General features: G+C 45.0%; 1 protein-coding gene across 2 annotated transcripts in view; it reads right to left on the bottom strand.

Moving 5' to 3' along the window:
* Nucleotides 1-26741, bottom strand: part of COG1 (component of oligomeric golgi complex 1) — an 829165-nt gene that overhangs the window by 614188 nt on the left and 188236 nt on the right. The window lies entirely within an intron of this gene.

The following is a 26741-nucleotide window of genomic DNA, read 5'->3' as shown; positions in this document are numbered from 1 at the left end:
GATGAGTGGAAACGTGGCCATCCTCCTCTGCAGAGTTTGTCCCATGATCTTTCAGAATGGAAGTAAAACTAAAATGGCCAGCATATACCCAACTCTTTTTCTGGACCACTTATGCAACACCACTGGCTCAGAAGCCCTCAGGTGGTTCCTCCTATCATGAATCTAATCAAGGGTAATGCAACCTTGCCAAAAGCACAATAATCCCTACTGGCAGCTGCCCAAGTACTCAAGGTGGTAAATCATCCAACCTTGGTGTCCTGACAGTTATTAGCAACCTAAACTAATTTTCTATCTCCTTTCATTAGTATGGTTTATATGTTTGATAGAAAGTTTAAATGTTTGACACTACCTTCTGTCAAAATAACCAAAACTCTAAAGTTTTATAACATGCCAAACCTATGTGGGAGGTTTGCTCCCAAACTTCCTTTAAAAACATAACAACCCTCACTTCAGTAATATACAAAACACTAAATGTTTAACTGAGTGCTGTGCTGATGTACATATGCACAGCTAGCAGAATAATTTACCAACAGTTGGTATACATATACAAAATAGTACTGGACATCCCCTTTTAGTAAGCACTACCATATGTCTGCATTTTCACAAAGTGTCATTTACTTTATTTACATTTGTTAACTGAGGTAGAGCACAGATCATACCAAAAAGTCACTCTCAGCCCAAGACAGAATAGTTCATAGCATAAAAAATAGTACAATAAGAAAATGCATTTTTACAGGGAAGTTCAGTGCTCAGTGCTGCCAATCAGTTTGTATGTTGACAACTGACTGTGTGCAGTGTCATCTAAAAAATACTCTCAGGACAAAAAAATCAAAAGTCTTTTTGCTGATAAGTGGCTCTGAAGTCCATCCCAACAATGCTACAGCCAAAGTGACATCACTTTTACTGTAAACCATTTTAGCATGCAAGCTGAAGTAAAAGCAATTTAGCAATGGACTAAAAAAAAAGTTATGTACTCACCATAACATTCCATCTGAGTATTTCTTCATTTGTCTTCAATCTGTGGGGATACCGGATCTGTATCTAATCTGGGTCAACAGTTTCACTAGCATCTGCTCAGAGCTCCAAGCACCTCCCCTTACCCATAATACAACTTCACTACCTTCCAACCCCCAGATCAAGTTTGCTGGCTTTCATCCTTATAACCCGACCTGAAAAAAACACTTTATGACCTACAACTGCAGCCAAAAGGCTGTACATATAATAAGGTCAGGGGGAAGGAGGGAGGGACGGTGGAAGACAATTGAAGTAGAAAGTACAGTTGTATACACTTACCATAAATGTAGATGTTTGAGTGTATTCACTGTTGTAGTCATTACATTTGGGTTATCTGCTTGCAGTAGCCCTCAGTCGGCCTGATTAACGAAGTCTTGAGTCCTGCATCGGTTACTGTCCCTTCTTCTGTGTCGTCAGGTCGTCAGGGGTATAAAACATGCAGCAGACGCCATTAATCAGTTCTTCTTGCCCCAGATGTCAGGTGCCCCCCCTAATGGGAAGCAATTAAATATATAAATATACAAAGATACACCTCCAACAAAAAGGCAAATACAACAAAAAGCTTTTAAGCATAGTAAAGGAAAGTAGAGGTATAGCCAAAATAAGTTTGGGGGCTGGAAGGAGGGTAACCAGGACTGCAACAGTGAATACACTCGAACATCTACATTTATGGTAAGTGTACACAACTGTAATATGGTCTTCGTGTTTCACTGTTGCAGTCATTACATTTGGGTAGATTCCCAACGCTAAGGTTGGGAAGAGGAATTTAAGTAGCATTAGGACCAGCTATAAGGCCCCGCAAGACTGCAGTGGCAAAGCCAGCTCTGGACACAGAGAAAATTGGTAAATGATAATACTTGGTGAAAGTATGCACAGAACTCCAGGTAGCAGCTTCTAGGATGTCCCTGGTAGGGACGCCTCTGAGAAAGGCTGTAGAGGTAGATGCAGCCCTAGTAGAGTGGGGTTTGATGCCCTGTGGGATAGGTTTTCCAAGATCCTTATAGCAAAAATGAATGCAATGACCTATCCATTTAGAAATGGTTAGCTTTGAAATAGTTTTCCCCTCTTTCCCTGCAGCAAATGTCACCAGCAGTTGTTCAGATTTCCTTTGAGGTTTAGTCCTGTCCAAGTAGAATCTAAGTTGTCTGTGCACATCTAAGGAGTGCAGTATTCGTTCCCCTTTGTTCTGTGGATTAGGCAAGAAGGTTGGCAAATGAATGCACTGATTATGAGCCACACTGGATACCACCTTGGGCATGAATGAGGGATTGGTTCTGAGAGACACCCTGTCCACATGAAAGATGATGAAAGGCTCCACTGCCATAAGGGCCTGTAATTCAGATACCCTTCTTGCTGAAGTGATTGCCAAAAGGAATGCTGTTTTCCAAGAAAGCAATTTTAAATCTGCAGTAGCAGCTGGCTCGAAAGAAGGAAGAGTGAGTTTCTCCAAGACAAAGTTAAGGTCCCAGGCTGAAGTTGGAGCTCTCCTCGGTGGCCTTAAATTTTTGGCCCCTCCGAGAAACTGCTTGAGCAGTGGGTGAGAGAAGAGGGGAGGTTCTCATGATCTGTGTTATAATGAGCGGAAATGGCTGAGGCATGAATTTTGATGGAGGAAAAGGACAAGCCCTTGTGAAGCATCTCAGTTAAGTATTGTAAACTCTGAGGTAAATTGGGCGCTGCTGTGCTAATCCCTTGAGACTGTTTCCAGGCACAGAATCTTTTCCATTTCTCAGCATAAGATTTCTTAGTACTAGGTCTCTTTGCCTCTAAAATGATATCCATCACTGGTTTACTGAGGGATGGTAAGGGACAGATTAGGTAATTGGCCAGGGTGCAAGGTTCAGTGTTAAGCTGAGGGTGCAGAATCTGGTTCTCCTGCTGAGACAAAGTACAGTTTTGTACCTACCATAAATGTAGATGTTTGAGTGCTAATACAGCTGCAGTAATCACAGATGGGTTCTCTGACATCAGGCGGTCCCTCGGTCGGCCGAATTCCAAAGTCTAGGTCCGGCGTCGGTTGCTGTCGCTCTCTTTCCTGATGTCAGTGCGACAGGGGTATATAAGACACAGCCGACGCCATATTCTTCAGTCTTTCTTGCCCCAGATGTCAGGTGCCCCCAGAAGGAAGGCAATACATAAATTATATATATATATATATATATATATATAGTCAAGCAATGCAATATAATCAAAAATCAGTAGTTGCAAGCAAATACACCATAGAAGGATAACCCAATCAGGTTGTATGAGGAGGTGTTAGCCACTAGGCCTTTACCAAGAGGGGAAGGAGGGAGGGAAACCTGTACTGCAGCTGTATTAGCACTCGAACATCTACATTTATGGTAGGTACAAAACTGTACTATGTTCATCATGCATACAGCTGCAGTAATCACAGATGGGTAGAATCCCAAAGCTACGCACAGGGTGGTAGGCACTAGGTGGAACTGGGATGAGCCAGAATGCCCTGCAACACAGCATTGGCAAAGCCTGCTCTAGTTTTGGAATATAAAGGCAGGTGGTAGTGTTTTGTGAAGGTATGCACAGAACTCCAAGTGGCTGCCTCCAAAATGTCTTTGGTAGGAACTCCTCTGAGGAAGGCTGTAGAGGTATCTGATGCCTGTACGGACAGATTTTCCATGATAGGAGTAACAAAACCGTATGCAGTGGCCTATCCATTTGGAAATTGTCTGTTTGGTAACTGGCTTCCCTTGAGCTCCTACAGCATAGGACACAAAAAGTTGTTCTGATTTCCTGAAAGGCTTTGTTCTGTCCAAATAATAACGTAGCTGTCTATGGATGTCTAAGGAGTGTAGCAGCCTTTCCCCTTTGTTTTGAGGATTGGGGTAAAAGGAAGGTAAGTGTATGGCTTGATTTAAAGCTACCCTGGATACCACTTTTGGCATAAATGACGGATTGGTACAAAGGGAAACCCTGTCCTGATGGAAGATGAGAAAGGGCTGCACAGCCATGAGGGCTTGTAGTTCCGAAACCCTATGAGCTGAGGTAATGGCCAGAAGGAAGGCTGTTTTCCCAGGACAAATATTGCAAATCTGTTGAAGCAGCTGGTTCAAAGGGAGGCAATGTTAATTTTTCTAGAACGTAATTAAGGTCCCAGGCTGGTATTGGTTGTTTCCTTGGTGGCCTTATGTTCTTAGCCCCTCTGAGGAACTGTCTTAAGAGTGGTTGAGAGAATAAGGGTGGATCCGTGTTGAATTCTGCAGAAATGGCTGACACATGGATTTTTATGGAGGAAAAAGAAAGTCCACTGTTCAGCAGCTCAGCTAGATACTGTAATACCTGAGGTAAATTCAGTTTTCTAGGGTCCTGGCCTTTTTTCTCATTCCAAGAGCAAAACCATTTCCATTTTGCGGAGTAAGCCTTTCTAGTAGATAGCCTTCTGGCCTCCAAAATGACATCCTGCACCTCTTTGGGGAGTAGGGTCTGTTGTGGTGTTAAGGAATTTCCCATGCAGCGAGATTGAGTGTTTTCAGCTGACTGTGAAGAGTTTTGTAGCTGTGCTGAGTCAGCAGAAGAGGCATTAGAGGAAGAGACCAGGGAGGAGTATGTGTTAGGCTACTCAGGAGAGGGTACCAGTGTTGTCTTGGCCAGTCTGGAGCAATCAGTATCATCTTCAGTCTGTCTGCTCTTGCTTTCAAGAGTACCTTGGGCAGAAGAGGCAGAGGTGGGAAGGTGTAAACTGTCCATGCTGTCCAACTGAGGGCGTCCACTCTCCAGGCCTTTGGATGAAAGGTCCTTGAACAGAACTTTTCCAATTGATGATTCCTGTGGGAGGCGAAGAGATCTATGTCCGGCCTCCCCCACGCTTGGATTATCTTTGTAAACACTTGAGGATGCAACTTCTATTCATGTGGATCTGTCATATTTCTGCTTAGATTGTCTGCCAGCGTGTTTTCCAAACCTGGCAAGTACTGTGCCTGAAGTTCGATTTGCCATTCCAGAGCCAAGTTCCAAAGTGTCATGGCTAGTCTGCACAGGGGGTACGAATGTGTTCCTCCTTGTTTGTTTATGTACCACATTACTGTGGTGTTGTCTGTTCTTATCAATAATTGTCCTGGATGCAGGAGGTCCTTGAAAGCTGTAATTGCATTTATCACTGCTAGCATTTTTTTCTGATTGATGTGAAGGTGCTTTTCCTTTTGGGACCATTTGCCCTGAATGCACCTGTCTGTCATGTGCGCCCCCCAGGCATAATCTGAGGCGTCTGTTGTGATGACTTGATTTGCTTGAGGCTTGCAGAATGGGAGACCTGTGTTTGTTTGACATGCTTGGGCCCACCATAGAAATTCCTTTTGCACACATGGAATTATTGGTATTATTGTTTCCAAACTGTGGCTGTGTTGAGATCATAGGTTTTTTAGGTACCATTGAAGTTTCCTCATATGCAACTTTGCACATGGGATTAAAAGAATGCAAGATGCCATGAAGCCCAGAGCCTGCAGGATTTTCCTTGCAGTAAGCCTGGTACAATTTGTTAGTATTTTGAAGTACTGAGTTAGTTGCCCTTGTTTTTCTGGCGTAAGATAGGCCATCTGGGTGTTTGTGTCCAAGTTGGCACCCAGGAAAGTTATTTTCTGAGATGGTGTTAGCCTGGATTTCTCTTTGTTGACTGTGTATCCCAGGGAATTCAGTAACCGTGTTACATAAGCCAGATGTTCCAGAAGTATGTGCTTGCTGTCCGCTTGGATCAGGCAGTCGTCCAAATAAGGGTAAATTTGTATCCCTTGAAGTCTGCAGTAGGCAATTACTGATGCCAGGCATTTCGAGAATACTCTGGGCGCAGTAGATAAGCCAAAGGGCAATGCAGAGAATTGATAGTGAATTGAACCTGCAAGAAATCTGAGGTATCTTCTGCAACTTTGTCTGATTGGGACATGCAGGTATGCCTCCTTGAGGTCCAATGTTACCAGCCAAAACTCCTTGCCCAGCATGGGAAGAAGCTGCTGTAATGTAAGCATCTTGAATTTTGGTACGAGTAAGAATGTGTTTAGGATGGATAAGTCCAAAATGGGTCTTCAGTCGGTTCCTTTCCTTGGTACCCGAAATAGCCTGAAATAAAAACCTTGACCTTGTTCGTGAATTGGTACCTCTTGAATAGCTTTCATGTCTATGAGCTTTGAAATTTGTAGTTGTATCTCTGCCCTTTGATAGTGTGGCAGGTTTGGCATGCCTCTCATTTTTGGAAGAGTGTGAAAATGAAATCTGTAGCCTCTGTTTATAACGTCCAGGATCCATTTGTCTGTTGTGACAATATGCCAATTTCTTGTAAATAATGCCAGCTTTGCTCCCAAGGGTGCTGCCAGCTGAGACTTGCTTGGCATGGAAAGGAGGAAGTCATTGGGTTTGTTTCCTGTATTGCTGTGCACTGTCTTCGCCACCTCTTGGTGCTGGAGTTTGCCATTGCCTGCCTCTATACGATCCTTGTGATTGTCCTCTGCCCCTTGAGCACCTGTATCTACCTCTTTGGGGCTTGTCCGTGGCTGGAAAGGACCAGTTTTTAGAAGGCCAATTTCTGCTAAAACGTGGTGGTTGATCCTGTAGAAAAGCTTTGACAGCCTGCATAGATTTGGCTTTTTCTTCCATTTTCCGTAGTATCTCCTCAGCATTAGTACCAAATAGCACATCCTTTTGTAAAGGAGCATCTAGTAGTTTAACTTTCACATGATCAGGCAAGATTTGTTCCCTAAGCCAGGCATGTCTACGAATGACTGATCCTGTAACAGCAGCTCTACTTGAGGCCTCTAGGGCATCATAGCCACATTGTAAGGTGCATTTACCTACTTGTTCTGCACTATGCATCATATCCTGCAACTCCTTCAAATCTGGTTGTTCAGGTTGAGACATTTTATTTCTTAATTGTGATAACAGAAACTGCTGATATTTAAGCATATGAAACTGACAATTTAGGGCCCTCATGGCTAGGGTGGCCGAGGTATATACCTTTTTTCCCCACCTTTCTAAGGATCTTGACTCTCTTTCGGAAGGTAGTGGATTCTTAGCAGTAGAGGCCTTCATTCCCTTGGGGCCTTGAGAAATGGTTTCAGGGTCAGCATTATGGCTTTTGTAAAGAAAATGGTGTGAGTTAGGAACTCTGTAGTACCTATCAGGCTTAACTGGGGCAGGAGGCAGGGAATCCGGATTAAGGCAAGCCTCCGCATAAACATCACCAAGTATATCCAAGACAGGAGGTATCGCGCCAGAGGTCTGTGTTGAGGTAACAAAAGAAATTCCCTAAGTCTTTTCTTGGAATCAGAAAAATCTTGGCCTTCCCAATGGAAGTGTTCTCTCAAGGGTTTCCCCAAAAGAAAAATCCTCTGGAGGAGATACAGAAGGAATGGACTGCTCTGCATCAGAGTCTTCAAAAGGAGAGTAAGAGTGATCCTCTACATCAAAATGTTCTGAAAAAATGGAGCCCTGATCAGAAGAGGGAGAATCTTCCTCCACTCTGGGTCTCTTGTCTGGAGGGGGCTGGGAACCCCTGATAAGAGTAATTAAATCCTCAGCCATTTTAAGCATCTGCTTTTTAGGCATGGGGCCTGGAGATGGGCCCTGTGCAACAGGCCTCTTGGGATGCCTGGCTGATTTGGATTTAGAAAAGGCCTTAATGGAAAAGGAAGATGAGGGTCTAAAGACACCATGGGTGGAAGTGGACCTGTCCACATCAGGAGGATCAACGCTCACAGTGGCTTCGGTGGTTGTAGTCTGGGTATGGGCCGAGGTACCTGCGGTCTCGGTTACAGAAGACACCGCCAAAGAAGTGTCGTCGGTAGTCAGGGACTGCAAAGGCGTCTCGCTGAGAACTGGACCACGTGTAGCCGGTTTTGGCGTGGTGTCGGTGGAGACCGCGGGCCTCGCGTGCCGGTCCTTGTCCTTGTGTTTTTTGGACAAAACGGTAGTCGGAGTCTCCGACGACATTTTATAATCAAAGGCATTACCAAAAAGGTGTTGGGCGAACTCCACCCGACGCTTAATAGTGCGTTTATTGAAAGTAGCGCAAAAGCGACAGCCCGAGACGTCGTGGTCTGGGCCTAAACAAGGTATGCAGAGGGAATGGAAATCCTTATGCGGTATTTGCTTCCCACAAGAAATACAATTGTTAACTTTTTCTGACATCGGTCTGAGGCAAGAAAAGTTTCCCCAACGGGGTACTTAGCTTTAAAGAAGACTTCGGTTTCTAATTTTTTGTAAATTCAGGAGCTGGCCGACAGGCACTTGCAAACTGCTTCTGCTTCGGGCACCGCGCGGCAAATAATACTGAAGAATATGGCGTCGGCTGTGCCTTATATACCCCTGTCGCACTGACATCAGGAAAGAGAGCGACAGCAACCGACGCCGGACCTAGACTTTGGAATTCGGCCGACCGAGGGACCGCCTGACGGCAGAGAACCCATCTGTGATTACTGCAGCTGTATGCACGATGAACATCAGAGAAGGTGTCCCAGGCAGGTGCCATGGGGCCAACCGTGACACACTGCCCAAGAGGGGGTAACAGTGTTGGCATGGCCAGTCTGGTGCAATCAAAATCGTCCTTGGCTTGTCCTGTTTGATCTTTAGTAGTGCTTTGGAGAGCAGAGGCAGAGGAGGAAAGGCATAAACTGATAGTTTTTTCCAGCTGAAGGACAGAGCATCCACTTTCCAAGCTTGTTTGTAGGGAATCCTTGTGCAAAATTTGTCCAACTGATAGTTCTGGGGGGGGGGCAAACAGGTCTATATCTGGGCTCCCCCATTTGCTTGTCAACATGTTGAAAATTCTTGGTTCCAGTTTCTACTCGTGTGGGTCCATGAGGTTTCTACTTAGTCCGTCTGCCAGTGTATTTAGTTTTCCTGGCAGGAATTGAGCTTGTAGATTCACTTGGCAGCCCAAGGCTGTGTTCCACAATGCCATGGCTAGTCTGCAGAGGGGGTACGAATGCGCACCCCCCTGCTTGTTTATGTATCACATAACAGTGGTGTTGTCTGTCTTTACCATTAGTTGTCCTGGAAGAATGTGATCCTTGAAGGGTGTCAGAGCATTCTGTACAGCTCACATTTCTTTTTGATTGATATGCAGGTGCATTTGACTTGGGTTCCATTTTCACTTCCTTGCCAGGTGAGCCCCCCATGCATAGTCTGATGCGTCTGCTAGGGTTTTGGCGGCAGGGGGTAGTGTGAATGGTAGTCCCTTGTTTTGCTGGCAGGCCTCTGCCCACCAAATGAACTCTAGGCGTAGGCAAGGTATGATAGGAATCATTGCTTCTAGATCCTGAGAATGTTGACACCATAGGCTTTTGAGATACCATAGCAGTTTCCTCATATGCAGTCTTGCATATGGAAATAGAAGAATACAGGAGGCTATGAACCCCAAGGCTTGCAGTATTTGCCTTGCAGATAGCAGGGCTTTTTGTGGCCACTTGTTTGAAGTAGGCTGTCAAATGAATCTGTTTCTCTGGCATGAGGAAAGCCATCTGGGAAGTTGTATTCAAGCTTGCTCCCAGGAATATAATTTGGTGACAGGGTACCAGGTGTAATTTCTTTTCATTTATGGTGTACCCCAGACAAGTCATCACTCTTTGTACAAAGGCCAGATGATTCAAAAGTATGTCCTGGCTGTCTGAATTAGACAATCGTCCAGGTATGGATATATCTGAATATTTCTTTGTCTGCAAAATGCAATAACTGGAGCTAGCACTTTGTGAATACCCTGGGCACAGTACATAAGCCAAAGGGCAGTGCAGAGAACTGATAATGCGTGTAGCCTGCCAACGTATGCAACTTCTGCAAGATTCCCTGATAGGGATGTGCAGGTATGCTTCTTTTAAATCTAATGTTGCCAACCAAGCATCCTTGCCTAGCATAGGAAGCAACTGAAGAGTCAGCATCCTGAATTTTGGAATCACCAAAAAGGTGTTTAGAGTAGAAAGGTCCAGGATAGGACACCATGAATTGTCTTTTCTGGGTACCAGGAAAAGTCTCGAATAGAAACCTTGTCCCTTTTCCTCTTCTGGTACCAACTGAATAACCCCCATGTTTAAGAGAGAAAGTACTTGCTTTTGGGCCTCTGCCCACTGATTTGGGGGTAGATCTGGCCACCCACTTGGTGCTGGTAACGTGTGGAAGTAAAATCTGTATCCTTGGGACACTATATTTAAGACCCATTTGTCCTGGGTTATGAGTTTCCAGTTTTTGGCCTGCAGACAAATTTTTCCGCCTAAAGAAGCATTCAGTTGAAAAGTGCTTGGAAGTTTTAAAGGCAAGTCATTGAGACAGTTTTCCATAGGGGGGAGTCTTACTACTCCCAGATTTGAATGTGGAAGCCCACCTCTGCTTAGTCTTGTGCGTACCCTGTGACTGAAACCTGGGGTTTCTACTGTGTCTGGGTTTGGATTGAGAAGATCTGGAAGGGGCCGGAAAGGACCAATTCTTAGAGGGCCAATGCCTACTAAATCTTGGAGGCTGAACTTGTAAAAAAATCTTTCACAGTTTTCATAGATTTAGCTTTATCTTCCATCTTTTTATTTATTTATTTATTTATTTATTGCAGTTGGTTTACCAGGATAGTCCATTGGGCCTTGAAGAACCCGTTTTCAATGGAGTCCTGGGGAGAAAAGCTCCAAAACAGAAAATAGATATACATTAACATTTGATAGTAATTTCTAGATACATTGAAGTAGCAAAACATAATGTCATTATAATTTAGACAGTAAAAGCATTGGTACATGCAATTGAAGGAACAGAATGCAAAACATAAATGCAGATTAATGAACAAACATAGAAGGTGAATAAGGTAGATTATGGTATTTAAGGGCATTTAAGGGCATTTTTAACAACTTCCTCAGCTTTGTTGCCAAAAAGGTAATCCTGATTTAAGGGAGCATCCAACAGTTTACCTTTAACATGATCAGGCAAAGATTGCTCCTTATGCCAAGCATGCCTTCTGAGCACAGACCCAGTGACAGCAGCCCTACAAGACACCTCTAATGAATCAAATACAAATTGCAAAGTATCTTTTCCAACCTGTTCAGCAGAATGAATTAAATCCTGTAATTTTTTATTTACAGCACAGTCAGGAATCAACATAATTTTCTGCTTAAGAAATCCAGTAACATGTTGTTGATACTTCAACATATGAAACTCACAATTTAAGGCTCTAATGGCCAAGGTTGCAGAAGTGTAAACCTTCTTACCCCATCTATCCAGCGCCCTGGAGTCCCTATCAGAGGGGGTAGAATTTTTAGCAGTAGAAGCCTTAATGCCCTTGGGTCCCTGTGAAATAGTCTCTGGAGCCGCAATAGGATTTTTAAAAAGGTTTTCTGGGAGCAGGAGGCAAAGAATCAGGGGCCAAACTAGATTCTGAAAAGGCATCATCAACAATGTCTAGTACAGGAGGTATAGCTAAAGGCCTATATGCTGAGGCAGAAGTAAGAAATCCCTAAGCCTCTTTTTTGAATCAGAAAAATCCTGGCTTTCCCAGTGAAAATGTTCCCTTAAAGTGTGCAAGGTTTCACCAAAAGAAAAATCCTCTGGAGGGGAAGCAGAGGGAACAGAGTCCTCTGCATCAGAATCCTCATAAGTAGATAAGGGTAAATCCAGATTATCAAAAGAATCAGAAAAATCAGAATCCTGGTCAAAAGATTCATAAACAAATTCAGTCCTAGGTCTTAGAAGGGGGTGGTTGGCTTCCCCTGATTAGAGTTATAAGATCTTCAGCCATTCTTATCATTTGTTTTTTAGGCATAGAGGCTTGTGCATGCAGCCTGGGCGTCAGATTCTTAGGTATGGTTCAAGGTTTTGGCCTTAAAGAAGAAGGAAGCGTCGGTTTAATATGCAAGTCAGTAAGCCTGAATACATCCACAGAAGCCGGTGCCTGCACAGCGGCTCTGGACCCATCCAAGGTAGAGGCATCTGCAGGTTCCACAGTTGAAGCATCTCGCGGCATGCCGGACTCCGAATGGGTCTCAGTAGAGGCTTGCGAATCAGAAGTAGTGGGTATCAGGGGCTGTGAAAGCACCTCACTGACTACCGACAAACTGGCGACTGGCTTAGGAGAAGCGTCGATGGCAGCTTTGGACCTAGGCAGCCTGTCTCTGTCTTTATCTTTGCGCTTTTTTGGAATTCCGGTAGTCGGATGGCTAACCAACGACATTTCTGGATAATTGAACCAAGAACCGAAATATTTAGAATCGAAAATATACAGATGACGGATAGTGGGTTGATTAAATAAGACACAAAACCAACAGCAAGGTACGTTGTGGTCAGGGCCTAGGCAAGGAATACAGTACGAATGAAAATCATTGTGAGGTATTTGCTTTTCACAAGAAATACAATTATTAACTTTTACTGACATTGGTAAGGAGCAAGAAAAAGTTTCCCCAACGGGGTACTTAGCTTTAGTAGAAGACTTCGGTTCTGAAACTCGAAAACAAAAATTTCAGGAGTCGGCCGACCAGCGCTTGCGAACTGCTGCTGCTTCGGACACCGCAGGACAAGAAAGACTGATGTAATGGCATCGGCTGCATGTTTTATACCCCTGAAGACCTGATGTCACAGAAGAAGGGACAGCAACTGATGCAGGACCCCAAGACTTTGTTAATCAGGCTGACTGAGGGCTACTGCAAGCAGATAACCCAAATGTAATGACTGTAACAGTGAAACACGAAGAACATCTACTCAGATGGAATGTTATGGTGAGTACATAACTTCTTTATCTGAAGTAGTTTACTTCATTTGGTCTTCAACCTGTGGGACAGAGTCCCCAGCTACTAAACTCCTGAGTGGCCCTCATGGAAGGATATTCCGGAGCAACGCAGAAAGTACAGTTGTGTACACTTACCATAAATGTAGATGTTTGAGTGTATTCACTGTTGCAGTCCTTACATTTGGGTTATCTGCTTGCAGTAGCCCTCAGTCGGCCTGATTAACAAAGTCTTGGGTCCTACGTCGGTTGAGGTCTCTTCTTCAATGACGTCAGGTCATCAGGGATATAAAACATGCAGCTGACGTCATTACATCAGTTTTTCTTGCCCCAGATGTCAGGTGCCCCCCTAATGGGAAGCAATTAAATATATAAATATACAAGGTTATACCTCAAACAAAAAAGCAAATACACCAAAAAGCTTTTAAGAATTGAAAAAGAGAGAAGAGGTATAGCCAAACAAAGTCAGGGGGCTGAAGGGAGGGTAACCAGAACTGTAACAGTGAATACACTCGAACATCTACATTTATGGCAAGTGTACACAACTGTACTATGTTCTTAGTGTTTCACTGTTGCAGTCTTTACATTTGGGTAGATTCCCACAGCTAAGGATGGGAGGAGGAATTTAGATAGCATTAGGACAAGCTATAAGACCCTGCAAAAAAGTACAGTTTTGTACCTACCATAAATGTAGATCTCTGATAGATATGCAACTGCAGTCGTAACATATGGGTTGTCCTGCCTCAGGCAGCCCTCGGTCGGCCGAATTCCAAAGTCTGGGTCTGGCATCGGCTGGTGTCGCCTCCTCTCCGACGTCAGAACGGCTGGAGTATAAAGGCATCGGCCGACGCCATCTTCTTCAGTGTTTCTTGCCCCAGATGCCAGGTGCCCTCCTAGGAAGGCTAAATTTGGTGAATGGATAAAGAATTCCAGACATACACAACAGTAATAAACAGATACACCATAGAGATACCCCCAGCTAATAGGGATAGGGGTAGTGGACCCATAAAGAAGGATGCAGAGGGGTAGGAGGGTGGGACAAACCGACTGCAGTTGCATATCTATCAGACATCTACATTTATGGTAGGTACAAAACTGTACTATGTCCTTCAAGAATGCAACTGCAGTCATAACATATGGGTTGAATACCATAGCCAAGCTGGGGGTGGTTGGAACTAAGAAAGTGATGGTGTAGCTAAAATGCCCTGCAAGACTGCCGAGGCAAAGCCTGCTTGGGATCTGGAGTATAAAGGCAAGTTGTAGTGCTTGGTAAATGTATGCACGGAGCTCCATGTAGCAGCCTCTAGAATGTGCTTTGTAGCCACACCTCTTAGGAAAGCTGTGGATGTGGCTATAGCTCTGGTGGAGTGTGGCCTAATATTGGCTGGCACACTTTTTCCATGAAAAGAGTAGCAAAATCTGATGCAGTGTCCAATCCATTTTGAAATTGTCTGTTTGGAGATTGCCTTTCCCTGTACTCCAGCAGCATAGGCTACAAACAGTTGGTCAGACTTTCTGATGGCCTTAGTTCTGTCCAAGTAGTAGCGTAGTTGCCTGTGTATGTCCAAAGTATGCAGCAGTGCTTCCCCCCCTGTTTTGAGGACTGGGGAAGAAAGTAGGCAGGTGAATGGCTTGATTTAAAGACACCCTTGAAATTACTTTTGGCATGAAAGAAGGATTGGTTCTTAGAGAGACTCTGTCCTGATGAAAAATGAGAAAAGGAGGTACTGCCATGAGTGCCTGTATCTCCGAGACTCTTCTTGCTGATGTGATTGCCAATAGGAACACTGTTTTCCATGAGAGAAATTGCATTTCTGAAGTTGCTGCTGGTTCAAAAGGAGGTAGAGTTAATTTTTCCAGGACGAAGTTGAGGTCCCATGCAGGTACTGGCCGTTTCCTGGGAGGTTTGATATTCTTTATCCCCCTTAGGAACTGTCTTAGCAAAGGATGTGAAAACACAGGTGGATCACAATTGTATTTTGCTGAGATTGCTGAGGCATGAATCTTTATGGAAGAATATGATAGACCAGTATGAAACATTTCTGCCAAGTATTCCAATATCTGAGGTATACTCACTACAGTTGTATCCTGACCCCTGTTAGCATTCCAGATGATGAATCTCTTCCAATGGGCTGAATAGGTTTTTCTGGTGGAAGGTCTGCGTGCTTCCAGTAAGATCTCTTGAACTTTTTTGGAAAGAGAGATATCTGAAGGAGTTATGGTAACCTCCAGGCTATCAGATGCAATGTTTTCAGGTTTTGATGAACCGTCCTGTAATTGTGTTGTGTTGGGAGCGGAGGCCACGGTTTGGACCGAGTTATGCTCAACAGCAATGGGTACCAGTGCTGTCTTGGCCAGTCTGGAGCTATCAAAATGCCTGTTGGTTGTTCTGCTTTGATCTTCAGTATCACCTTGGTCAGCAGTGGTAGAGGAGGGAATGCATAAATTGCTAGGGACTTCCAGCTGAAGGAGAGAGCATCCATTTTCCAGGCTAGAGGATGGTGAGTCCTTGTACAGAACTTTTCCAGCTGATGATTCATGTGAGAAGCAAAGAGATCTATGTCCGGTCTTCCCCATGTCTTTGATATTTGTGAGAAAATGTGAGGATGCAGCATCCATTCGTGTGGATCCAAGAAATTTCTGCTCAGCTTGTCTGCCAGTACATTGTCCTTGCCTGGCACAAACTGGGATTGTAGATGTATGTTCAAACTTAGGGATTTTTCCCAGAGAATCATTGTTAGTCTGCAGAGGGGATAAGAATGAGTGCCTCCCTGCTTGTTTATATACCACATTACCGTGGTGTTGTCTGTCCTTATTAGCAAATGTCCTTGTTGAAGTGATTTTTCGAAAGTCTCGATTGCATGTATCACTGCCAACATCTCTTTTTGGTTTATGTGCAGATGCCTTTCCCTTGGTGTCCATTGACCTTGAATGCATCTGCCCTCCATGTGCGCCCCCCCATCCATGGTCTGAGGCGTCTGTTGTAATCGTTTGACCTGCTTGAGGTTTGTTGAAAGACATGCCCTTGTTTAACTGACTTGCTTCAGCCCACCACAAAAATTCTCTTTGCAGACATGGAATGAGTTAGATTACGTCCTCGAGGCTTTGGCTGTGTTGGGACCATAAGCTTTTTAAATACCATTGTAGCTTTCTCATATAAAGTCTTGACAAAGGTATCAGAAGAATACAAGATGCCATGAACCCCAGGGCCTGCAGGATTTTCCTTGCAGTCAGCTGGGAGAGCTTTGCTAGGCTTTTGAAGTACTCTGGTAACTGCTGTTGTTTTTCCTCTGTGAGATAAGCCATCTGAGTGTTTGTGTCCAGTTTGGCTCCTAGGAAAATGATCTGTTGGGATGGCAGAAGTCTTGATTTCTGAATGTTGACTGTGTATCCCAAGGCCTGTAGTAATTGTATGACATAATCCAAGTTGGCTATCAGGGTTTGTTTGTTGTCTGCTTGTATGAGGCAGTCGTCCAGGTAGGGGTATATTTGAATCCCCTGGAGTCTGCAGTGTGCCACTACTGATGCCAGGCATTTCATGAACACCCTGGGCGCAGTAGATAAGCCAAACGGCAATGCTGAGAATTGATAATGCTCTGTTCCTGCAAGAAATCTGAGGTATCTTCTGCAGCTTTGTCTGATTGGGACATGCAGGTATGCCTCCTTGAGGTCCAGAGTGACCAGCCAGGACCCCTTGCCCAGCATGGGAAGGAGTTGCTGCAACGTCAGCATTTTGAACTTTGGCACAATGAGATAAGTATTTAGAGTAAACAAGTCCAGTATAGGTCTCCATTTTTCCTTTCTTGGAACAAGGAACAGTCTTGAATAAAGTCCCTGGCCTTGTTCCTGTGGAGGAACCTTTTCTATTGCTTTTATATTTAACAGCTTTGAAACTTGAATGAGTGCCTCTGCCCTTTGATGAAGTGGCAGGTTTGGCATGCCTTGTCTTATTGGTAAAATATGGAAGTGGAATCTGTAGCCTTTGTCTATTAAATCCAGAATCCAGTTGTCCTTGGTTAAGATATGCCAGTTTTTTGAGAATAAGGATAATTTTCCGCCCAAAGGTGCTTCTCTTTGAGCCTTTGTGGGCGGCATGAAAGTCAAGTCATTGTGTTTGTCCTTGTGGGGCAGCTGGACTGCCTGCGCCACTTCTTTGATTTGGTGGTTGCCATTGGCGGCCCCTGTAGGAGCCTCGGTATTGCCCTCTACCTCGGGCATGCCTGTTTTTTCCCCTTTGAAATTTATCAGTGTCCAGAAAGGACCAATTTTTTGAAGGCCAATTTCTGCTGAATCTTGGTGGTTGAACCTGGAGGAAATCTTTGACTGTCTGTACTGATTTAGCTTTTTCCTCAATAGATTTCAACACATCTTGTGCATTGGCACCAAAAAGCTTCTGTTTTTCCAGAGGTGCATCAAGTAACTTTACTTTAACATGGTCTGGCAGCGGCTGTTCTTTTAACCAAGCATGTCTACGTATAACAGCCCCAGTCATAGCTGCCCTACATGAAGCCTCCAATGCATCATAACCACACTGAAGAAAATGATTGCTAACCTGCTGAGAGTTATGTACTAGATCCTGCAATGCCTTTCTATCAATAGGCTCAGGAGAGGCTAGTTTTTTCTGTAAATCATCCAGTAAAAAAATCCTGGTATTGAAACATGTGAAAAAGGCAATTAAGTGACCTCATAGCCAGGGTGGTAGAGGTATAAACTTTTTTACCCCATCTCTCCAGGGACCTAGCTTCCCTATCTGCTTGCAGTGGATTCTTGGCTGTGGAAGTAGCCACTCCCTTGGGGCCCTGAGAAATGGTTTCTAGATCCACAGAATGGGCCTTAAAGAGATGTTTGTGGGTGTCGGGGACCCTGTAATATCTGTCTGGCTTGACAGGAGCAGGAGGGAGAGAATCAGGATTAGCACTGGAGTCGGAGAAAACGTCATCCAGGACATCCATAACTGGAGGGATAGCTAGAGGTCTGTGCTGGGGTAGTTTGAGGAAGGTACGCAGCCTTCTCCTGGAATCTGAGAATTCCTGACCCTGCCATTTAAAATGCTCCCTCATAGAGTGTAGGACTTCACCAAACGAAAAATCCTCTGGAGGAGAGGCAGAGGGGATAGATTCCTCAGCATCAGAGTCCTCATAGGCCTGGAAGGATTCTTCTTGGGTATCTGAAGGCTCAGAATCCCCAGAGGCTTCATCTGAAGAGAGGTTGTCGGCCTGCTCAGTCCTGGGTCTTTTCTCTGCAGGCTGCTGAGAACCTCTGTCAGGATGGGGCTGAGACCCCCTGATAAGAGAAATAAGATCTGCAGCAAGAGACATGACCTGCTTATCAGAAGAAGGGGCCTGGGCAGTAGGTTTAGGATGGGCCTTGGCCTGGCTGGCGGCCTTAGCACGTGCAAAGGCCTTGATGGACATGGATACAGGAGGCCTAGCTGCCCCACGTGCAGGAGTAACCTTGTCTACAGGAATGGTGTCGGGTAGATCCAGAACTTCGGTTTCTGGAGGAAAATCAACAACCGGCACCGGAGTAGATTCCGAGACCGGAGGACGAGTTAACGCTGTGTCATCGGCCTGGAGCGGTGGAATTACCGCTTCCGAAGGGACCGAAGCACTAGCGGAGGGTTTAGGAGGAGTATCGGTGGAAGACGCAGGCAGAGGATGTCGGTCCCGGTCCTTCCGTTTTTTGGAAGATTGAGTAGTCGGTTGTTCCGACGGCATGATATAAGCGAAAGATTTGCCGAAAAAGTCTTCAGCAAATTCTGCCCGGCGCCTGAGAGTGCGCTTATTAAAACAAGCACAGGCAGCACAGGCCGAGACGTCGTGGTCTGGGCTCAGGAAAGGAAGGCAATAAGAATGGAAGTCCTTATGAGGTATTTGTTTACCAAAAGACAAACAATTATTAACTTTCTCACTTTGTTCTGACATCGGCTGAGGCAAGAAAAAATGTTCCCCAACGGGGTACTTAGCTTTTAGATGACTTCGGTACTGAAAACACAGGAGCTGACCGACCGGCACTTGCGAACTGCTTCTGCTTCGGGCACCGCGCTGCAAGAAAGACTGAAGAAGATGGCGCCGGCCGATGCCTTTATACTCCAGCCGTTCTGACGTCGGAGAGGAGGTGACACCAGCCGACGCCGGACCCAGATTTGGAATTCGGCCGACCGAGGGCTGCCTGAGGCAGGACAACCCATATGTTACGACTGCAGTTGCATTCTTAAAGGACATGTACAGTTTTGTACCTACCATAAATGTAGATGTTCGAGTGCTCATACAGCTGCAGTCATAACAGATGGGTAGAATCCCAAAGCTAAGTAAGGGTGGTAGGCACTAAGTGGAACTAGGAGGGGCTAGGATGCCCTGCAGGACTGCTGTGGCAAAGTCCGCTCTAGATTTAGAGTATAGTGGGAGGTGAAAGTGCTTGGAGAAAGTGTGCACTGAACTCCAGGTGGCTGCTTCCAAAATAGCCTTGGTAGGGACCCCCCTGAAGAAGGCTGCAGAGGTAGCTGTGGCTCTGGTGGAGTGGGATCTGATGCATGCAGGCACAGTTTTTCCATGAAATGAGTAACAAAAGCGTATGCAGTGGGCTATCCATTTTGAAATTGTCTGTTTGGAAATAGCCTTTCCTTGAGCACCTGCAGCATAGGACACAAAGAGTTGCTCAGATTTCCTGAATGGCTTTGTCCTGTCCAAATAATAACAAAGTTGTCTGTGAATGTCCAAGGAATGTAGTAGTCTTTCCCCTTTGTTCTGTGGATTAGGATAAAACGTAGGTAAGTGGATAGTCTGATTCAAAGCTACACTGGATACTACCTTTGGCATAAAGGTAGGGTTGGTTCGTAAGGAAACTCTGTCCTGATGGAAAATGATTAATGGTTGCACAGCCTGAGGGCCTGTAGCTCTGAAACCCTGTGAGCTGAGGTGATAGCCAGAAGAAAGGCTGTTTTCCATAACAAGTATTGTAACTCTGATGAAGAAGCTGGCTCAAAGGGAGGAAGGGTCAGCTTTTCCAATACGAAGTTGAGGTCCCAAGCAGGGACTGGTAGTTTCCTTGGGGGTTTTATATTCTTTGCCCCTCTGAGGAACTGCCTTAAGAGAGGATGAAAGAATAAAGGAGGATCTGTGTTGTATTGTGCGGAAATGGCTGAAGCGTGGATCTTGATGGAGGAGAAGGAAAGTCCATTGTTTAACATCTCAGCTAGGTACTGTAAAATTTGATGTATATGTATTACCCAAGGATTCTGTCCCTTCTTTTGATTCCAGGCACAAAATCGTTTCCATTTGGCAGAGTAGGCCTTTCTAGTAGAAGGTCTTCTGGCCTCCAAGATGACATCCTGCACCTCCTTGGAGAGGAGAAACTGTTGTGAAATCAAGGAATTCTCCATGCAGCTAGATTTAGAGTTTTGAGATGGCTGTGAAGAGTTTTGTAGTTGTGCTGAGACAACAGAAGAGGGACTAGAGGTAGGATCCATTGTGGGGAATGTGTCAGGCTCTTCAGGAGCGGATACCAGTGTTGCCTTGGCCAGTCTGGAGCAATGAGAATCATTTTCGGCCTCTCTGCTCTGGCTTTTAATAGAACTTTGGGCAGCAGAGGAAGAGGCGGGAAGGCATAGACTGTCAATGTTGCCCAATTGAAGGAAAGTGCGTCCACTTTCCAGGCCTGTGGATGATAGGTCCTTGAACAAAATTTTTTCAACTGGCAATTTCTGTGTGTAGCAAAGAGATCTATGTCTGGCTGTCCCCATGCCTGAGTTATCCTTGTGAAAATTTGAGGATGCAACTTCCATTCGTGTGGATCTGTCATATTTCTGCTTAGGTTGTCTGCCAGTGTGTTTTCCTTCCCTGGCAGGAATTGTACCTGTAGTTGAATTTTCATTTCCAGTGCTGTGTTCCATAGGGTCATGGCTTGTCTGGTATGCTTGTATGAATGAGTTCCCCCTTGTTTGTTTATGTACCACATCACTGTGGTGTTGTCTGTCCTTATCAATAACTGGCCCGGATGCAGTAGGTCTTTGAAGGTCATAATAGCCTTTTGCACGGCTAGCATTTCCTTTTGGTTGATGTGAAGGAGCTTCTCTTTTCGTGCCCATTTTCCCTGAATGCACTGATTTGTCATGTGTGCTCCCCAGGCGTAGTCTGAGGCGTCTGTTGTGATGATTTGAGTTGCTTGAGGTACACAGAAAGGAAGACCTGTGTTTCTTTGGCAAGCTGAGTCCACCACATAAATTCCGTCATTGTGTCTGTTTTCTAAAAGACTGTGATCTATCTTCTCCACCTCTTGGGGTTGGTGCTTGCCACTGTCTGGCTCTGAAAGATCCTTGAGGTTACCCCTTGGACGCCTGTATCTGCCCCTTTGAGGTCTGTCCGTGGCTGGAAAGGACCAGTTTTTTGAAGACCAGTTTCTGCTGAAACGTGGAGGCTGTACCTGCAGGCAATCTTTCACTGTTTGCATTGATTTCGCTTTTTCCTCCATTTTCTTTAGCACCTCCTCAGCTTTAACACCAAACAATGCATCTTTTTGAAGAGGTGCATCTAATAATTTAGCTTTGACATGATCTGGTAAGGTTTGCTCTTTGTGCCAAGCATGCCTACATATAACAGACCCCGTAACAGCAGCTCTACATGAGGCCTCTAAAGCATCAAAACCACACTGCAAGGTATGTTTACCCACTTGCTCTGCACCATGCAACAAATCCTGCAACTCTTTTTAATCTGGTAGTTCTGGTCGTGTCATTTTGCTTTTCAGCTGAGATATCAAAAACTGTTGATACTTTAACATATGGAACTGACAGTTTAATGCCCTCATGGTTAAAGTGACCGAGGTGTACACCTTTTTCCCCCACCTTTCTAAAGATCTGGAATTTCTCTCTGAAGGTAATGGGTTTTTAGCAGTAGAGGCCTTAATTCCCTTGGGACCCTGTGAAATAGTTTCTGGGTCAGCAGTATGGCTTTTATATAGGAACTGGTGAGAATCAGGAACCCGGTAATACCCGTCTGATTTAACAGGAGCTGGAGGCAAAGAATCAGGATTAAGACTGGCTTCTGTGTACACATCATCCAATATATCTAAAACAGGAGGGATAGCCAGAGGCCTATGCTGGGGGAGCAGAAGAAATTCCCTGAGCTTTTTCTTGGAATCTGAGTAATCTTGGCCTTCCCAGTGAAAGTGTTCCCTCAATGTATGCAGGGTTTCCCCAAAACAGAAGTCCTCAGGAGGGGAGACCGAGGGAATAGACTCCTCTGCATCAGAGTCTTCGAATGGAGAATAGGCACAATCCTGGCCCTCAGATAGTTCTGAGGTAATAGAAGCTTGATATGAGGAAGGGTAATCTTCCTCTAATCTGGGCCTTTTGTCAGAGGGGGGTTGAGAACCTCTGATAAGAGTAATCAAATCCTCAGCCATTTTAAGCATCTGTTTTTTAGGCATGGTGCCTTGAGAGGGTGTCTGAGGAACCTGCTTTTTGGTTTTTATGGCTGTTTTAGATTTAGTGAAGGCTTTAATACAGAAGGAGGAAGGCCTGAAGACCCCTTGAGAAATGGCAGGCCTGTCTAAATTCTGAGTTTCCTTGCCAGGAGTGGCGTCAGTATCTGTAGTAGGAATGGGGTCGAGGAGCCTGCGACCTCGGGTACTGAAGACACCAGTAATGCATTGCCATCGGCACTCAGGGGCCGAGTAGGCGCATCGCTGAGTACCGGAGAACCGGTAGTCGGCCTTAGCGTGGTATCAGTAGGTGGTGCAGACCTCGTATGCCGGTCCTTATCTTTGTATTTTTTGCTCAAAACTGGAGTCAGAGTATCCGACGACATAATATAATTAAATTTTTTGCCAAAAAAGTGAAGGGCGAACGCCTCCCGACGCTTAATAGTGCGTTTTTTTAATCTAGCACAAAAACGGCAGGCCGAGACGTCGTGGTCTGGGCCTAAGCAAGGTATACAGTAAGAGTGGAAATCCTTATGCGGTATTTGCTTCCCACATGAAATGCAATTATTAACTTTGTCTGACATCGGTCTGAGGCAAGAAAAGTTTCAACGGGTACTTAGCTTTCAAGAAGACTTCGGCTGAAATACTTTCATAAATCTCAGGAGCTGGCCGACCGGCACTTGCGAACTGCTTCTGCTTCGGGCACCACGCAGCAAGAAAGACTGAAGAAAATGGCGTCGGCTGCCTCTTTTATACCCCTGCCACACTGACGTCAGGGAGGAAGCGACGACAACCGACGCCGGACCTAGACTTTGGAATTCGGCCGACCGAGGACCCGCCTGACGGCAGGATAACCCATCTGTTATGACTGCAGCTGTATGAACGATGAACATCTGCAGTGGTAAAGCCAGCTTTGGATTTACAGAAAACTGGCAAATGGTAATGCTTGGTGAAAGTATGTACAGAACTCCAGGTAGCAGCTTCTAGGATGTCCCTAGTAGGTACGCCTCTGAGAAAGGCTGTAGCGGTAGATGCAGCCCTGGTTGAGTGGGATCTGATCCCTGTGGGATAGGTTTTCCATGGTGCTTATAGCAGAAATGAATGCAATGGCCTATCCATTTGGAGATGGTTCACTTTGAAATAGCCTTCCCCTCTGTCCCTGCAGCAAATGCCACCAGCAGTTGTTCAGATTTCCTTCAAAGTAGGATCTAAGTTGTCTGTGCACATCTAAGGAGTGCAGTATCCATTCACCTTTGTTCTGTGGATTAGGAAAGAAGGTAGGCAAATGAATGGACTGAATAAAGGCCACACTGGATACCACCGTTGGCATGAAAGAGGGATTGGTCCTGAGGGACACCTTGTCCACAAGAAAGATGATGAAATGCTCCACTGCCATAAGGGCCTGTAATTCAGATACCCTTCTTGCTGAAGTGATGGCTAAAAGGGAAGCTGTTTTCCAAGAAAGGAATTTTAAATCTGCAGTAGCAGCTGGCTCGAAAAGTGGAAAGGTGAGTTTCTCCAATACAAAATTCAGGTCCCAGGCTGGAGTTGGAGCTTTCCTGGGTGGTTTTAAATTTTTGGCCCCTCTGAGGAACTGCTTGAGCAATGGAAGAGAGAAGAGGGGAGGTTCTGTGTTATAATGAGCTGAAATGGCTGAGGCGTGAATTTTTATTGAGGAAAATGACAGGCCCTTGTGAAGCATCTCAGTTAAGTATTGTAAAATCTGAGGAAAATTGGGCACTGCTGTGCTCATCCCTTGAGATTGGTTCCAGGCACAGAATCGTTTCCATTTTTCAGCATAAGAATTTCTAGTACTAGGCCTCCTTGCCTCTAAAATGACATCTAGCACTGGTTTACTGAGGGATGGTAAAGGAGAGCTTAGGTAATTAGCCAGGCTGCTAGGTTCAGTGTTTGAAGCTGAGGGTGCAGAATCTGGTTCTCCTGCTGAGACAGCAGGGTAGGAGTCTGAGGCAGGTGCCATGGGGCCAACAGTGACACGCAGGAGGGGGTACCAGTGTTGGCATGGCCAGGCTGGTGCAATCAAAATCATCTTTGGTTTGTCTTGTTTAATCTTTAGTAGTACTTTGGAGAGCAGAGACAGAGGAGGAAAGGCATAAACTGATTTATTTTTCCAGCTGAAGGACAGAGCATCCACTTTCCAAGCTTGTCAGTGGGGAGTCCTTGCACAAAATTTTTCCAATTGATAGTTCTGGGGGGAGGCAAACAGGTCTATATCTAGGCTCGCCCATTTGCTTGTCAACATGTTAAAAATCCTTGATTCCAGTTTCCACTCGTGTGGGTCCATGAGGGTTCTGCTTAGTCCATCTGCCAGTGTATTTAGTTTTCCTGGCAGGAACTGAGCTTGTAGAGGTACTTGGTAGCTCAAGGCTGTGTTCCACAATGCCATGGCTAGTCTGCAGAGGGGCTAAGAATGTGTACCCCCCCTGCTTGTTTATGTACCACATAACAGTGGTGTTATCCGTCTTTACCATTAATTGTCCTGGAAGAATGTGGTCCTTGAAGGCTGTCAGAGCATTCTGTACAGCTAACACTTCATGACTGATGTGAAGGCGCATTTGACTTGGGTTCCATTTGCCCTGAATGCACTTCCCTGCCAGGTGCGCCCCCCCCCCATGCGTTTTTGTTAGGGTTTGGGCGGCAGGAGGTAGTGTGAATGGTTGTCCCTTGTTTTGGTGGCAGGCCTCTAACCACCAAAGGAACTCTAGGCGTAGACAAGGAATGACAGGAATCATTGCTTCTACATCCTAAGAATGTTGACACCATAGCCTTTTTAGATACCATTGTAGTTTCCTCATATGCAGTCTTGCATATGGAAATAAAAGAATGCAGGAGGCCATGAACTCAAAGGCTTGTAGTATTTACCTTGCAGATAACAGGGGTTTTGTGACCACTTGTTTGAAGTAGGTTGTCAAGTGAATTTGTTTCTCTGGCATGAGGAAAGCCATCTGGGAAGTTGTGTTCAAGCTTGCTCCCAGGAATATAATTTGTTGACAGGGTACCAGGTGTGATTTCTTTTCGTTTATGGTGTACCCCAGACAAGTTAGCATCTTCTGTACAAAAGCCAGATGATTCAAAAGTATGTCCTGGTTTTCTGCCTGAATTAGACAATCGTCCAGGTATTGGTATATTTGAATATTTCTTTGCCAAAATGCAATGACTGGAGCTAGGCACTTTGTGAATACCCTGGGCACAGTAGATAAGCCAAAGGGCAGTGCAGAGAACTGATAGTGTGTGTAGCCTGCTTTGAAGCGTAGGTATCTTCTGCAAGATTCCCTGATTGGGATGTGCAGGTACGCTTCCTTTAAATTTAGTGTTGCCAACCAGGCATCTTTGCTTAGCACAGGAAGCCACTGGTGAAGTGTCAGCATTTTGAATCTTGGAATCACCAAAAAGGTGTTTAGAGTAGGCAGGTCCAGGATAGGATGCCATGAATTGTCTTTTCTGGGTACCAGGAAAAATCTCGAGTAGAAACCTTGACCCCTTTTCTCTTCTGGTACCAAATGAATAGCCCCTATGCTTGAGAGAGAGAGAGAGTAATTGCTTTTGGGCCTCTGCCCACTGCTTTGGAGACAGATCTGGCCAACCTCTTGGAGTTGGTGAAGTGTGAAAGTTAAATCTGTATCCTTGGGACACTATATTTAAAACCCATTTGTCCTGGGTAATGAGTCCCCAGTTCTTTGCATGAAGTGAAATCTTTCCCCCCAAAGGGGCAGTCAGTTTAGAAGTGCTTGGAAGTTTTAAAAGGAAGTGATTGAGACAGTTTACCATAGGGGAGAGTTTTACTACTCCCAAATTTGGAAGTGGTGGCCCCCCACTTCTTAGTCCTGTGTGTCCCCTGGGACTGAAGCCTGGGTGCTATGCTGGATCTGGGTTTGGACTGAGAAGGTCTGGAAGAGGCAGGAAAGGACCAGTTCTTAGAAGGTCAATGCCTACTAAATCTTGGAGGTTGTACTTGTAAAAACGTCTTTAACAGTTTGCATAGATTTAGCTTTTTCCTCCATCTTTTTAAGAACTTCTTCTGCCTTGTTGCCAAACTGGTGGCCCTGATTTAAGGGAGCATCCAGTAATTTCACTTTAACATGATCTGGCAAGGATTGCTCCTTAAGCCAAGCATGCCTTCTAAGTACAGATCCAGTTACCGCAGCCCTGCAAGATGCCTCTAGTGAATTACAACCACATTGCAATGTATGTTTACCAACTTGTTCAGCAGAATGCATAAAATCCTGTAAATCCTTATTTTCAGCACAATCAGGAATCAACATCATTTTCTGTTTAAGCAATCCAATAACATGCAGCTGATACTTTAACATATGAAACTGGTAATTCAAGGCCCTAATGGCCAAAGTTACAGAAGTGTATACCTTCTTACCCCATCTATCCAGTGCCCTGGAGTCTCTAACAGAGGGGGTGGGATTTTTGGCAGTAGTAGCTTTAATGCCCTTGGGTCCCTGTGCAATGTACAGAAGTGTATACCTTCTTACCCCATCTATCCAGTGCCCTGGAGTCTCTAACAGAGGGGGTGGGATTTTTGGCAGTAGTAGCTTTAATGCCCTTGGGTCCCTGTGCAATGGTTTCAGGATCCACAGTAGGATTTTTCAAA

Source organism: Protopterus annectens, chromosome 10.part0, assembly GCF_019279795.1.
Source record: "Protopterus annectens isolate FY-2018-M chromosome 10.part0, PAN1.0, whole genome shotgun sequence".
In the NCBI taxonomy this organism is placed as follows: domain Eukaryota; kingdom Metazoa; phylum Chordata; order Ceratodontiformes; family Protopteridae; genus Protopterus; species Protopterus annectens.
This window is presented reverse-complemented; position numbering and strand designations above follow the sequence as displayed.